Source organism: Triturus cristatus, chromosome 7 (genome assembly GCF_964204655.1).
Source record: "Triturus cristatus chromosome 7, aTriCri1.1, whole genome shotgun sequence".
NCBI lineage: Eukaryota > Metazoa > Chordata > Amphibia > Caudata > Salamandridae > Triturus > Triturus cristatus.
This window is the reverse complement of record NC_140590.1, coordinates 852901226-852915545: the sequence shown is the minus strand read 5'-3', so window position 1 is coordinate 852915545 and position 14320 is coordinate 852901226. Positions and strand designations below refer to the sequence as shown.

The following is a 14320-nucleotide window of genomic DNA, read 5'->3' as shown; positions in this document are numbered from 1 at the left end:
CTACATTTACTAACTATTGCCTTCACACAAACTACAGACTGTTCACGTCAGCTTCTTCTTCTGCTCCCCCACCTTTATCTTCTGCCTGCTGCCCAGTCATCTCCCTCCTTATTCTCCATGTGTGAGGGGATTCCTCTACTGCTGGTCCACCCCACACTTTTCCTGCTTCATTGCTCACCTTCACTTATCCTCCTATATCATCTCCTGCTCTCCATGACCACCATTGCTCTCTCGTACTCTTTTTGGCACTCCCCTTCTCCGCCTACAAGTTCACTTATATGTTCCACTGAGACCCTATGCTGTTGCACAGCACCCTCCCCTGAACATTCTCTAACAAGCAGTGGTGGCCGGCACAGGTAAGCGCGGTAGGGTGGCGCGGTGTGACACGGGGCGGGGCGGGGCAGGGCGCTGCAGGGGGGTAAGCCTACAGACGACGGAATAGGTATTATTTATTTAATAATACCTATTCCGTCGTCTGTCGACAATACCACCCCCCCCCCCCCCCACCTCATCCCACCGCGTTTATCTGTGCCGGCCGCATCTGCTAACAAGTCTCTAGCAGGACGTTTTTCCTGTGTCTTACATTCCCTACCTTCTGCACCAATCTATCTCCCGCATTGCTCTCCTTGCCATTCTTGTGTGCAAGGGCCTCTCTCCTACACTGTTTAGCACCAGTTTCCTTGTGTGTCCACTCTGCCCTTCTCTTCTGCAGGGCAAGCGTCGGGGGTCCAACCACTATTTTCACAAGTTGGACGCCGTCCCAACTGCCAAGAAGTTAGGTCCCACAGAAATATGTTGAACTTGTCCCAGTGTAAGACAACGAGACACGTTCAACAGCGCCTGCACGTTGTCTGCTTTCCATTCCCAGCAGTAACCTGCAGGCAGCGAGGGAGCCTTTTTTTTCACCTCCAGCTGGACTAAAGTTAAGGGCCATACGGCCTCCTTTTGTTTTGTATGTGCTGACTGGGGGCTTCCTGGGACATCACACTTAAATATAAATGCCACAGAGGGAAACAGACACACAGCTAGCCTTCTCTTTACAGGTACTTAAGAGAGGCATGTCCCTGTATATAAATGCAGACACTGAAAGACTGTCAGATAGGTTGGTCTGTCCCAGTATTTACACAAATAATTTAAATAGCACTATTTTATTTCTTTTATAGCGCTATGTTGTGATGTCATGATGTCATTTGCTTACTGTCTTACTTGGTCAGTCCCCCCACTTATAGGACTTGTGACCTGCTCTTCTGTACCTCACCTGTTTCTTCTGTGATATTCTCTCCTTTCTCTCCCACACAGCCACCTCCTTTGTCCCCCTTTCCCCTCACCAGTTCATTTATTTCCTCCTTTAGACTCTAGGTTTTCCCTTATCAGCATTCTCCTGTGCCCTACTATCATTCCCTATGGATTATTTCTCCTAACACTGCTTCCTTATTTGATTTAACACCAAGCAAATGTTGAGGAGAAAAAATGTTAATATTTATCCAAATGGGAAAAGCAAAATTTCAACGTTTTCTTGAAAAAAGTTACCCTTTTCACATGTGAAATAATGTACTCCTCTGTGAATAAATATATATAGATGTATTATATGGGATAAGGCTGCTCTTGAGATAGTGGAGTTCCATGATCATATAGAAGAATGAGACCGAAGGCCAACTTCCTTTATAAAGGCTATTGAACTCTGAGGTGAATTGCAATATCCAAATCATGTACAGTAGAGGGTACTTTATTTCTTATAATACATGGTCCAACCATCATCTATCCCACAAACCCCTGGAGCATGGTGAGAGCACGCTTTCTACATGAGCAATAAAGGTTAAACACATCTTAAAATATGTTCGATATTTGCTGCAAAAAGATATGAGAAGCAGTTTAAAAAAAGTTTTTTTCAGTGTGCAGTAAAAACATGTAAAAACATGCAGAAAGATTCCAACTTTTCTATAATTATCCAAGGAGAGCAAAAAATAAACGGGTTGCCTTAATATCTCCTTTCTTCTTGTCAATGTACAGCTAGAAAAAACACAAAGCAGAAGAAAGCAAAGCAATGTTTCATTTTTCCTTCTATAACCAGCTGCTTTATTAATGCTCCATGACCTGACCTGCCTTTCCCCTAAACTGCTGGCTCTGGTAGCAGGTATTGTGACATCTGAACAGAACTCTAATAAGTTATTACAGTTAAGTTCTGACATAATTGTATTATAATCAGCGAACCCAATAGCCGATTATAAAGAAATTAGTGACAGGTTTTTCCAACAGGCATTGCATAATCTCATGTAAAATAATACAATTAACACATTTTACAATCTGTATTAGTATCAAGACATAGCAAATTGTACATTTAAGAAAATGAACAATGTTGAGTTAGAAGTAACATTTTACACGTTTAAAAAAGTATCTAATTTTACATCACATAATCTTGACAACTCCCATACGCTAACAGACATTTAAACATTCATCTCTGAAAAAATAGTCACGGTGACAACCATGCACTCACTCAATCAGTACACAGCTATTTACACAATTAAATCACTATTTCACAATGTAAACACGTTTACATAATAATCCACTGATAAAATTACACAGTTCAATCATAAAATGGAAGCTGCCCAGAATACGCTACTTAAGCATACAGTGCACAAAAATATACTATATCGCAGCACACACTTATTAAAGGCGAGGCGTACTGGCTTCGCCAATGCTTGTTACTCACTGAGATCATCACATCGTTCTCTGGACCCCCAATCCACCCTAGGGAAGAAAAAAGTGGTCCAATGTGTCTGCAATGAGATCCCTAAATCCTGGGTGGGACCCTCACCACGGGTGTGTGGGGCCTATATTTTTACATAAGTACATGGTCTCCAGGACACCTTACGGGTCACTCAGCTCTCACAGAGACCCTCACAACTTTCTTCACTGTGCAATCATATTATCCCTGAGAGACCACATCCAGCAGGGTTTCTCGCAACATCATTACGGGCTCCATGTCATCGGGTCTCTTTGAAGTTGTCTGATACAAGCTGGCGCTTTCCTGGGGGCCCTGCTATTATTCACCATCTGTATGGCCGCACATCCTCCAATGAACCCTCACATCCGTCCCGGGGTCCAAAAATCCCGATTCTCACTAAGAACCTCAAAAACTCCCGTTACCCAGTCTATCTCCCTCTCTGTGGCCCTCGCGTCCTGGTGGGACCCTCACACCATCAGCTCGTACACCCCAGGACACCCCTTACCTTACCTTGCCAGTGCGCTCTACTCCATCCGGTTCTTAAGTAGCGCCCAGGGCTGGACTGGAAGCGCTTACCGCAGGCTGGCCCGGGCCCGAGAGGATTGCTGCAAACACAAGCGGGCGGGGCGAGGTGGGGGCAGCTGAGAGTCGCTGTTCCCACAGCCCAGAAGTCGCACACCACGCCTACCCCGAGTCTACCCCGCCTATATGCAAGGAGGTCCAGCCTACGCCCAGCCCACCTGTGTTCTGGCCAGCCTCCCTGTGTGAACTCTCAGCCTTTCCAGAGTGCAATCACGCTGTAAAGCTCTACTCACCTCCCCATCCCTCCTAACCTGAGAAGACCGCGACTAAGCCCCGCCCTCTTACGCCCAGCCCAATTTAGACAACGCCTTTCCTAGCTTTGCCTGACCTACCCTAGGCCTGCACCCATTCAGGCCCCTCCCACGCCCTGCCGTAGGGCTGCCTCCCCTCCGACTCCAGCGCTGCGCGTCGGTTCAGATCCGTCTTGCGGGACCGACTGCCGCTAGTAGAACCCTATATTTAAACGCGATTTTCTATTGATCTCTTGTATTCAAATGTTTCTATTTCAGTGGATATTTTCCTTATAAATGTTTCTGCAGGGCACTGTATTTCTCAAGTTCAAAGAATTTCCTTTTTTTTTTTTAAAGCGTGAAGGTTTGCATGGGCTACAGTGGCATTGTTCAAAATAACAATGATTTAGTTTTAAATTGTATGCTCGGAGATAGTGAGTAATTTGTACAGAACTACAGGATATCGCGTTGCCACCTGGGCTGGGAGTGTGGGAGGTGGAGAGGGAATGAATGAATGAATACATTTATTGCTGGTTACTTAAAACCATAGCACAAAACCTTAACATAGAACAGAAAATAACAGCATTTAAAAACAGACAGTACTTAAAAGTCCGTGGACGTCAAGCAGACTTGCAATTAACTGGGGCTCCAAGAGGGGGAGCGGTCAGCAGGCGCGCAACACCCATTGGACTCACAGGGCTTCAGCCCCCCCCCCGTCGTGTGTGGCAGCCCGGGATAAGACACCTTCCCGGGCAAAAAAGCAGCCGCACCCGAGCAGTTCACAGGTCTTTAAAAGACCATTTGCATGTTAATGAGGCCTTGCTGTTGTTTCACCCCTTCTAAGAGCCCTGCAGCTCCACTCTGCCTATTGCTTAAAGTTCAGCCCCCCCCGAAATTTTTGCTCAGCCCCCCCTGAAATTTTTGCTCAGCCCCCCCCCCCGAAATTTGGCTCTAGTTGCGCCTCTGGCGGTCAGCAGTGATCGAGTCTGTTTGATGAATTTGCCAAACGAGGCCATATGTTTTACTGTGTTCAATGTGTACAATTGATGAATCGCCTCCTTGGCTGTACGGGTGCCTAGTTGTAATAAAATTGGCCGTAGGTAAAGACTGCGAGCTGTACGCAAAGCCGGTCAACAAAATAGGAGATGAGCCAAAGACTCGTGTTTGTAATCGCAGAGCCGGCAGCCCTTGCTTGCCGATGTTCTCAGTTTGGTATTATATATTTCTTGAAGTGGCAAAGGGTGTAATCTGGATGCCAAGATCCTGAGTAAGGCTGCTCTGCCCACGGCCTGCGTGAGATGATGTTTAGAATTGAACCCTTTTTGTGGCAGGGTTTGGCTTTCGTGCAGGCCTTTTTTGTCCAACAGTTCCAGGTCTAGGGCGCGAGAGTGGATGCAAACTTGATTTTTGAGTGTGCATTTGATGGCGGAGTACTTAATGATCTTGGGGTTCCAGTTCTCCATGGCTAATTTGAGCTGGTCTGCTCCGGCTGCGAGGGCGGTTGACCATGGATTCCCAGGTTCGCAAAAAATATATTTTAAAACCGCCTTCATAGATTTCTCTTGGGCCGCTGTGGTAAGAAAGTAATATTTGCACACAGAGGCCATCTCTTCCAGCGTTTGATGGTTCAAAGAGAATTCTAGGCGCACTAATGTATTACGGGTACACGCAGGTAGATGAAACAGCCTTTTGTGGGCACTGCAATGTATTTTTTCTAGTTCATTCGTTAATTTTCCGGGGAATGCTAGTTGGGCGTAAGTGAGGGCGGGCATTAGTTTTGCACGTAAGACTCTTCGGATGGCCTTCGTGGTTGGACTGTGCAGAGTGGCTTGTAATTTGCAAAGAGCATATGTAATGCATTTCCCTTTCGTTTGGATTTTGTGCAGTTGAGCACACAGACGCCCTGATTCAGTGAGACAGACGCCCAAATAGTTGTATTTTTGTGCACTTTCCAGTGTCAGCTGGCCAAGGCTCCATCTTGCTACTTTCTTTTTCGGGTGATGGCCAAAGATAACAACTTTTGATTTAGATTGATTGGCCATCAGCTTGTGGGCCACGTTATAACTTGCCAGGGCCGTCAGAGCTTTTTGTAGACCTATTTTGGTGTGGTCTAAAAGTACCAGGTCGTCGGCGTATTGAATAAGCTGTATCTTGGTGTCCCCTATCCTCGGCGTAGCCAGTGCTGCTCCTGTCAAGGCTTGGCCCATATCAGCGGTGTACAAATTGAACAGGAGCGGTGCTAGAACGCACCCTTGCTTTAAACCCCGATCTGTTTTTATTTTCTCTGTTGCTGAGGTATTGGAGAGTTTGATTCTGACCCAAGTTTTATTGTATAATGATTGTATTGCTTTCAACAACGCGGGGTTGATGTTCCAAAGAGCCAGCTTCTTCCAAAGGATTGTTCGGTCTACACCATCGAACGCTGCTGAATAGTCAATGAAGCAGGCGAAAAGAGGGAGACCTTTGCGGATAACTGCTTGATGGACCAGATAGGAAAGGGCTATTATATTATCAATCGTCGGTGCCCCAGATCTGAACCCTGTTTGAAAGAATGGTAAAAGACCTTCCGAACTTGCCCAGTGGGTTAACTCTGCCAAGATAGAGCTGGCATAGGCCTTGCCCTCGATGTCCAGGAGGGCAATCATGCGATAGTTGTTTGGATTGGATTTTGGACCTTTCTTATGAATCGGATGGAGAAGCGACCCTCTCCAGGAGTCTGGCACGTCCCCCAGGAGCCGGCATTCTGCGTAGAGAAGCGACAGAGTATCGGACCAGAATTCTATGTTTGCCCTGAACAGGGAGCCGGGCAGGCCATTAGGACCCGGGGCTCCGTTGTGTCTGATTTCTTTTAGAATTCTGGTGACTAAAACTGTCTCAAGGTCAACATTAAGTTTGGCAGCAGAGTCTAATTTGCCAATCCCTGCGTGGTCATTGTTTGGGTGGAGACTATGTTTGTCATCTTGATATAGTGTCTCTACGTGGCTAACCCAGGAACGTGCATCAAGTGAGTTTTCTCTGTGGTTGTGGCCTTGAGCGAGGGTGTTTAAATAGCTCCAGACATCTTGGGTTTTACAAGGTCTTAGCAGTTCAAAAATCCGCAGCCATTGAGCATCTGAGTGATCGCGCTTTGCAGCCCACACCATTTTTGAGTGTTTTTTTGCGGCTGTTTTTAGTCGCATTTTGTCTTGAACTGAGCCGGTTATTCTGTGTGTTCTGCGTAGGGCGTTTAGTGTTCGGGCGCTTTCTTTAATTGCCATATTGGTACCTAGTTTGTAAGGTACATACGTTCGAGCACACCCTGCTGAGTTGTCACGGAGTACTAGGGCTAAATCCGGAGCTACTCTGTCCCATTCTTTTATAACACCCCCAGGGTTGGGACTTGATGGCCAACCTTCCCATGCTTGTTTCCAGACCTCGAACTTGGTGGCCGGCACAGGCCCCCATTTAATTTGTCTCGGAAGGTTGTACAGTTCTTCGCCAGTAGAGGTCCCGAGGCAGTTCATCCTAGGGCGGATTTCCGTTGTAAGGTTCAAGGTGATTGTTAGGGCAGCATGATCGCTTTCATTGCGTGGGTGAACTATATAATTTGACAATAGAGGTTGAAGATTTTCACTTAAAATGATGTAGTCAATCGTTGTTTGATTGTTGAAAGTAGGGACTACGGCGGCCATTGGGTGTGTTTTTAAGTAGACCATATGAGCAGTAGCCAAGTTATATGATTTAATTAAAGCATTGAAAGCATTTGTTGCCCCAGGGAGATGGCTTTGAGTAGCCCCTATGTTGTGAGTGTTAAAGTCCCCAAGGATGATGGAGTCCAGAAGGGGGTAATGCAAAAGCAAAGCTTCCAGCTGGCTTATCAGCAGAGACCTGGAGTCCATGGCCCCTTGCCCATGGGGGTTATGGTAAACACTAATTAAGAGGATGGAAAGTGGACCTTTGGTCGAGTGAAGCCCTTTCAAGGTGCCCGCCAGGAATAAATGGGAGGTAAAAGATGTTTCGGTGAATTCAATACCCAGCGAGTGCTTGATGTAGATCGTTATCCCTCCTGAGGGTCTTCCGAATATGTTCGCTTTTATGGCTGCTTTACTGAATTCGGCGTACCCCCTTAAGGAGATGGGTTTGACTGCCCAAGTTTCTTGGGTGCAGATTATATCGGCGCCTTCAAGAAAGTCCACTGCCGCTTGATTTTGGACTAGTTTGGTTATCCCTGTGACATTCCAAGACATGATGTTTAAACTGCTGATGGTCGATAGTCGTGTAGGATGCTTTTTGGGAGGGCGACTATTAGGTGCTGCGGTTTAAAGCGAACGGCAACCAAGACCAATCTTTGCTGATGTTTTCCATTACGCAGCAAAAACGTTTGCCCTGTCCCAAGTTGGTTGTGATTTTGATTGGGGTTTCATTGGCGGGGCTGGAGGTCGTCCCCCCTTTGGATCCAAGAAGGACGGAGACTACTTGCGGAGCTAGTTCCCGTGCAGCACTCATGCCCTCCTGCAGCCCAATGTTCCCCTCTGAAGAAGCCAAACGAGTCTCCAACCCGCAAGTTTTCAATATCAATGGATATTTTTCTAACGGTTGGGTCTTTATTTTTATGCCCCAACTGTCCAGTAACGTATGGTGGTTTTTCATAATCTCGGCCGGAATTGGGCTAGTAAAGGTTAGCTCAGTGGTTTCATTGGTCTCATTAGTGCCTCGAGGTAGAAAAGAGATGCTCTCGATATCTGTTGTTTTAATCTTTTCCAAGCCGGGGATGTTTGCACAGAGTTTCAGAAGATTACTGCGATTGAGGGTGTCCCATTTGCCTTGTGAGACGTACTCTGGGTATAACAACATTTTTCGTACCTGTTGTTTTATAAGAGTCTGGGTCTGGGTCCCAGTTACCGGGGTTGGAATAGTGGCCAGTGTAGAGGGGGTGGTTGGGCAGGCTACTAGACCCTCAGTGGGTCGTCCCCAATAGGGGATGGCTGTTGTTGTCCCAGCGGCGAGCCCTGGCGATGACCTAGATGGAAATTAGATTATATCCGTAGTAGGTGCCGGGTCGGTTTTAGATGGCAGCTCATGTGGTTGTCTGTTCTTACTTATAATTAATTGGTTTCTGAGCGGAGGGTTTTTCAGCTCTGCTGAACGATCTCTAGAGGAGCCCTGTTTTGCTTCATTCGCCTGGAAAGTGTGTAGCACTGTCGAAATCTGTTGAGCACCCAGGCCCGAAGGGGGTGCCCAGCAGGGGGCAAGAAATGCCGCTGGGCCCTGAGTAGGGTCGGAGATAGTCATGCCAGGAACGTCATAACTTGCTGGGTTTGTTGCTATTATATTAGTTGCAGTTTGTGACATAGCCCCCTGGTACTCGTTGGAATGTTCATGCGACTCTGAGGAGGCGGGCAGTAGCCATTGACAGATTGAACCATTCGGTGCAGACTTGTGTTTGCACTGTTTGTTGAGTTTTTTTAACCTTTTTTTATTTTTTCGAGAAAGATGTCGAGTAACTGGGCTTGCCAATTGATCAATGTTGTGTTCATCGTTGTTTTTGTCTCGAGGGAAGTTTGGAGGGCGGATGGTCTCTTCAGGTTTGGCGCTGGGCTCCAAGCCGAGTCTGTGGTCTACTTCAGCTGGATTAGCTGGGTCAGAATTGCCGGAGTGAACATCTATGATGTTAAATGGCCCATCTGTTTTTTGATGTGTGAGTTCGTTATACCGTGGTCGTCGGGCTTCATCTTTGAGGTCGGCAATTAGCGTACTCATTATGTCTGGGAGTTTTTCTAACTTGAGCAATATGGGGCTGCAGCCACAGCTCGCTGGTTTAATCGAGTAAGAGGTGTTTGTCTGTGCTCTGTGTATTAATGAGTTCAAGTTGTCCAACTTAGTATCTATCCTGGAGATCAGGCCAGCTACTGCCTGTAGTATGGTGTGAGAAGTTGGCCTGGTATATGATGCTCACTAGTTAAAGTGATCACCTTGTACCATGCCAAGCAACCCTTATGGTGTGGTTGTAAGTCAACCTTTTCGGACTAGCTGCCCTAGTGGTAGCGTAGGCTAAGCAGTCTTTGAGGCTAAACTCGTGAAGCGTGTTAAGCCAGCTGTTTTACCAAATGCAACCCCCTTTTATACCAATGAAAGGACACCACACAGATATATATTCAAAATATATATGTATTTATTTCTCAAAGTAACCCCTAGTCTCTTTATAAGCACAGGAGCACAAATCGTCAAACAAGATTACAGTAGAATACACAGAAGTTGCACTTTATATGGATAGGCCCTGGTGGCCGCTCAAACCATATACTAAAATAGTGGTATAAGTACCACGAACAGAAAAGGGAAAAGGCCTAGGGCCTCTAGAATCGCTGGGCCTTCAAGGAGCTAACTTCAGTTAGTGACCAGGAGGTCCACGGGTGGCGTGTGCAGAGCAAATAGTCACACGCGTGCTCCCATAGGTTTCAATGGGTGCGTAAAAAGTACAAAGTTACTGCAAAGAGGATCTTCCGGATGGACTAGGAACTCAAGATTTGGAACACAGGCACCAGAGATGTAATACTACACTTGGACACAGGAGTGCCAGCTTTACCTCACCCACAGGAAGCGGGTGCATAGGCCTCGAAGTGCGTCGGGTTTCTTCTTTCTGTTCCGTGGAGCCCGAAGACAAAGATGCTGCAGGCGGTCGGTCCGGGAGAGATGCAGTGGATCCAAGGGTGGATCGGAGATGTTGAAGACCTGTAAGCAGAGGGGACAGTGTTCACAGTCACTAGCCAGTGACCAGCGTGGCACCAGGTGGGTACCAGGCAATGTCGGGTGCAAACAGGAAGAAAGGTGTAGCTTGTCTCTGCATCCACGTGGTCCCTGGAGATCGACGACATCCAGGAGTCGGTTCACGAGCTGTCCCAGGCAGGTTCTCGCTGTCGGCGGTGTCGGCGACTTGATCGAAGCAAACAAGCCTTGGCAAAAGCAATTGTGGTAGGAGATGAAATAAGCTGATGGTTCTAACCAGCAAGGTCAGAGGGACTGCTCCTTTGGAGGGGAGCAAGGGCCAGTCTGGAGCAACCAGACCAGCGGTGTATTTCGTAAAATTCGTCGCCAAGATGGCCACTAGCCAACGGGCCAGCAACCGGTTAGGCGCGTCGAGTGGCAAAATGCAGAAGGGCCCCACGCAGATCGTGGAGATGCTGGAGGGCTCACCTTTGGTGCAGATGCTGCTCGAGGGTTGGGCTTCTCAGATCCCAAAGCACAACTTGGAGGGAGCCTCGGTTGTTGTACTTGCAGCTTGTCGTGGTCGTTTCAAGATGGCTGGCTCCACGTGTCTCGTTGCCTCCACGGGTCTCTTCTTTTCAGGGACTATGGATCGGGCGGTGAGAGGTCTGGAGGTCCAGGTCTTGTCAGTCTCTGGGCTCGGGCTCCGGCGGGAGGCGGCGGCAAAGCAGACGTTGATTCGCTGGATGGTGCTTGCGTTAGCAAGGTGGTCACTCCCTGACCACAGGGGAGATTTCCTTCAGTCTTCTGTGCAGCAGAATGTCGAAGTTCCCGTCTTCTTCTTAGTTTCAAGTTGATTCCAGGATGTCTGAAGTCTTAGGACACAGCTCCTACCTTTAAGCGGATTCTAGGGGCCGGACTACCTGCTAGGTCCCTCCCTATGGGTGGGACCAGGAAGGGGGGTGGTTACACCCCCAATCCTTTGTCCAGCTCGCCCCAGGCCCGGGACTGGTGTGCCCCAGGACCGGTTTGAACTGGCATATGCACCGAGGCTCCTTGTGAGCCACAGGCATGTCTGGTTTCTTTCAAGCCCTACCTGACCAATACACAAAATCCTGTCTGGGGTGGTGCATGCACCTCCCCTGGCAGAAAACCCTTTGTCCACACCTCCCAAGCTGGAAGGACTCCCAGCAGCAGGAGGGCAGACTTGTGTCTGTGGTGGCAGCATCCATTTTGTGGAGCTGAGGCTATGTCTGATTTTACCCGGGTTTCAGGTACTGTACATGTCGTGTCCCTCTAGAAGGGTGGAATGCTAACCCCGTCGCCAGAATTGGCGAGGGGTTAGTATTCCAATTCGTATGACACCTTACTCGACATGTTTTGATAAAGCCAAACCAAAGATAGCATTTAACCGCGAGGTTCATAATGCACTTAAGAGTATATGGTATGACGATATCTGGAAACAGTAGAAGGAAGTTGTTCCAACCACTGCAGACAGGCTCAGCTCATGCCAGAGCACCATCTCACATGGAACCAAGCACTCTGCCTTCAGGATTGTTAAGGCCTGCCATAGGAGTGACTTATAGGTTACCAGGTGTCCCATTTAAGGTTAGGTATAGGTATACTACACCTAAGTAAGAGGTGATTACACCAACTTACCCCAGCTGAGTGATCAGCCAGTTGTGTCAGATTGTTAGGCCAAGCCTGGGGTGGCATAATACATGCTTCAGCCCCTGGCAGGCCTTGGGTACACCAATGCCCTGGGTACCTAGTGTACACTGGTACAGGGGCTGACAGGGTGATCCACTTCCAATTGGTTATGCACCTAGGGTGCATAGTTTTAATTTAGTAGAGAGAACAGCAGGCTGTGGGTCTGATTGGCAGGCCCACAGCCTCAATATGTCAAAAACCAGTGAAGCAAAAAGCAAAAATTTGAGGTGACCATAGGATAGCAGACCCTACTCTCCTACACAACCCCCCCCAAACGCTAGGACATTAAACTAGCCTTGACCAGTCTCGTCTTCATGTCCTAAGTGGAAGTACCTGGAGAGACCATCTGCATTCCCATGGTCAGTACCTGGCCGGTGCTCCACTGTAAAGTCCATGCCCTGTAGGGAAATGGACCACCTAAGCAGTTTGGGGTTTTCACCCTTCATCTGATTTAGCCACAAGAGGGGCTTATGGTCGGTCTGAATCTTGAAGTGAGTGCCAAACAAGTATGGCCTCAGCTTCTTCAGGGCCCACACCACAGCAAAGGCCTCCCTCTCAATAGCTGACCAATTCTTCTCTCTGGGGGTCAACCTTCTGCTAATAAAAGCAATGGGTTGGTCTTGACCATCTACATTAAGTTGTGACAGCACAGCTCCCACACCCAACTCAGAAGCATCTGTTTGGGCAATAAACTCTTTGGAGTAGTCAGGACTTTTCAGGATAGGTGCAGAGCACATGGCCTCCTTCAGGTCATCAAATGCCTTTTGACAGCTTACTGTCCACTGAACCTTTTTGGGCATCTTCTTGGATGTCAGATCATTAAGAGGAGTCACAATGGACCCATAGTTCTTAACAAACTTCCTGTAGTACCCAGTCAAGCCCAAGAAAGCTCGAACTTGAGTCTGGGTGGTTGGAGGGGACCAATCCTTGATGGATTGTATCTTACTCTCCAGTGGTTGAACTTGGCCTCCACCTACAAGGTGGCCCAAATATACAACCTTACCCTGCCCTATCTGGCACTTAGTAGCCTTGATAGTGAGGCCTGCCCTTTGCAGAGCCTCAAGAGCCTTCTTCAGGTGGATCAGGTGATCCTCCCAGGTGGAGCTAAAGACAGCAATGTCATCAAGATATGCTGCGCAAAAGTCATCCAACCCAGTAAGGACTTGGTTCACCAGCCTTTGGAAGGTGGCAGGTGCATTCTTCAGACCAAAGGGCATCACCACAAACTGGTAGTGCCCACCTGGGGTTGAGAATGCTGTTTTGGCCTTAGACTCCTCAGCTAATCTGATTTGCCAATAGCCAGCTGTTAAGTCAAATGTGCTCAAAAACTTTGCAGAAGCTAGTTTGTCTATGAGCTCATCTGCCCTTGGAATAGGGTGTGCATCTGTCCTGGTGACAGCATTGAGACCCCTGTAGTCCACACAGAACCTCATTTCTCTCTTGCCATCTTTGGTGTGAGGTTTGGGGACCAGAACCACTGGGCTAGCCCAGGGGCTCTCTGAGGGTTCAATGACACCTAATTCTAGCATTTTATGTACCTCAGCCTTTATACAGTCCCTGACGTGGTCAGGTTGTCTGTAAAGCTTGTTCTTTACAGGCAGACTGTCACCAGTGTCCACCACATGGGTACACCAGTCAGTTTGACTAGGTATCAAGGAAAACATATGTGAAAATGATTGTAGAACCTGTCTACATTCAGTCTGCTGATGGGCAGTGAGGTTGCCTCCAAGGGTCACTCCTTCAACTGAGCCATCTTCAGGGTTCTGAGACAACAGGTCTGGGAGAGGGTCACTCTCTTCCTCCTGTCCCTCATCTGTAGCCATGAGCAAGCCCATGTCTGCCCTGTCAACATATGCTTTAAGCCTGTTAACATGGAGTACCCTGTGGGGACTCCTGGGAGTTCCTAGGTCCACCAAGTAGGTGACCTCTCCCTTCTTTTCCAGGATTGTATGGGGTCCAGACCATTTGTCTTGGAGTGCTGCTGGGGCCACTGGCTCCAACACCCATACCTTCTGTCCTGGCTGAAACTCAACCAAGACAGCCTTTTGGTCATACCAAGCTTTCTGTAAGGCCTGGCTTGCCTCAAGGTTTTTGGATGCCTTCTCCATATACTCAGCCATCCTGGAGCGGAGACCAGGATGGCTGAGGCTTTTTGAGAGGTAACTCCCATCCTTCCTTCACTAAACACAGTGGGCCTCTTACAGGGTGCCCAAACAACAATTCAAAGGGGCTGTAGCCAACTCCTTTTTGTGGGACCTCTCTGTAAGCAAACAGAAGGCAGGGTAGAAGGATGTCCCATCTTCGCCTGAGCTTTTCAGGTAATCCTTTGATCATACCCTTTAGGGTCTTGTTGAATCTCTCAACAAGCCCATTGCATTGTGGGTGATAAGGG

The 14320-nt window shown here is 48.0% G+C and overlaps 1 protein-coding gene across 5 annotated transcripts in view; it reads right to left on the bottom strand.

Annotated features, from left to right (window-relative positions):
• Positions 1-3502, bottom strand: part of ARAP3 (ArfGAP with RhoGAP domain, ankyrin repeat and PH domain 3) — a 530251-nt gene extending 526749 nt beyond the window's left edge. For 4 of the 5 annotated variants that reach the window (XM_085617771.1, XM_085617775.1, XM_085617774.1 and 1 more), the window contains exon 1: positions 3236-3502. The gene's annotated coding sequence lies outside the window, so the exon portion shown is untranslated. Of the gene's footprint in view, positions 1-2710 lie in introns of all 5 variants that reach the window. The other variant, XM_085617772.1, reaches the window with a different exon arrangement.
• Between the last annotated feature and the right edge of the window lie 10818 nt (positions 3503-14320).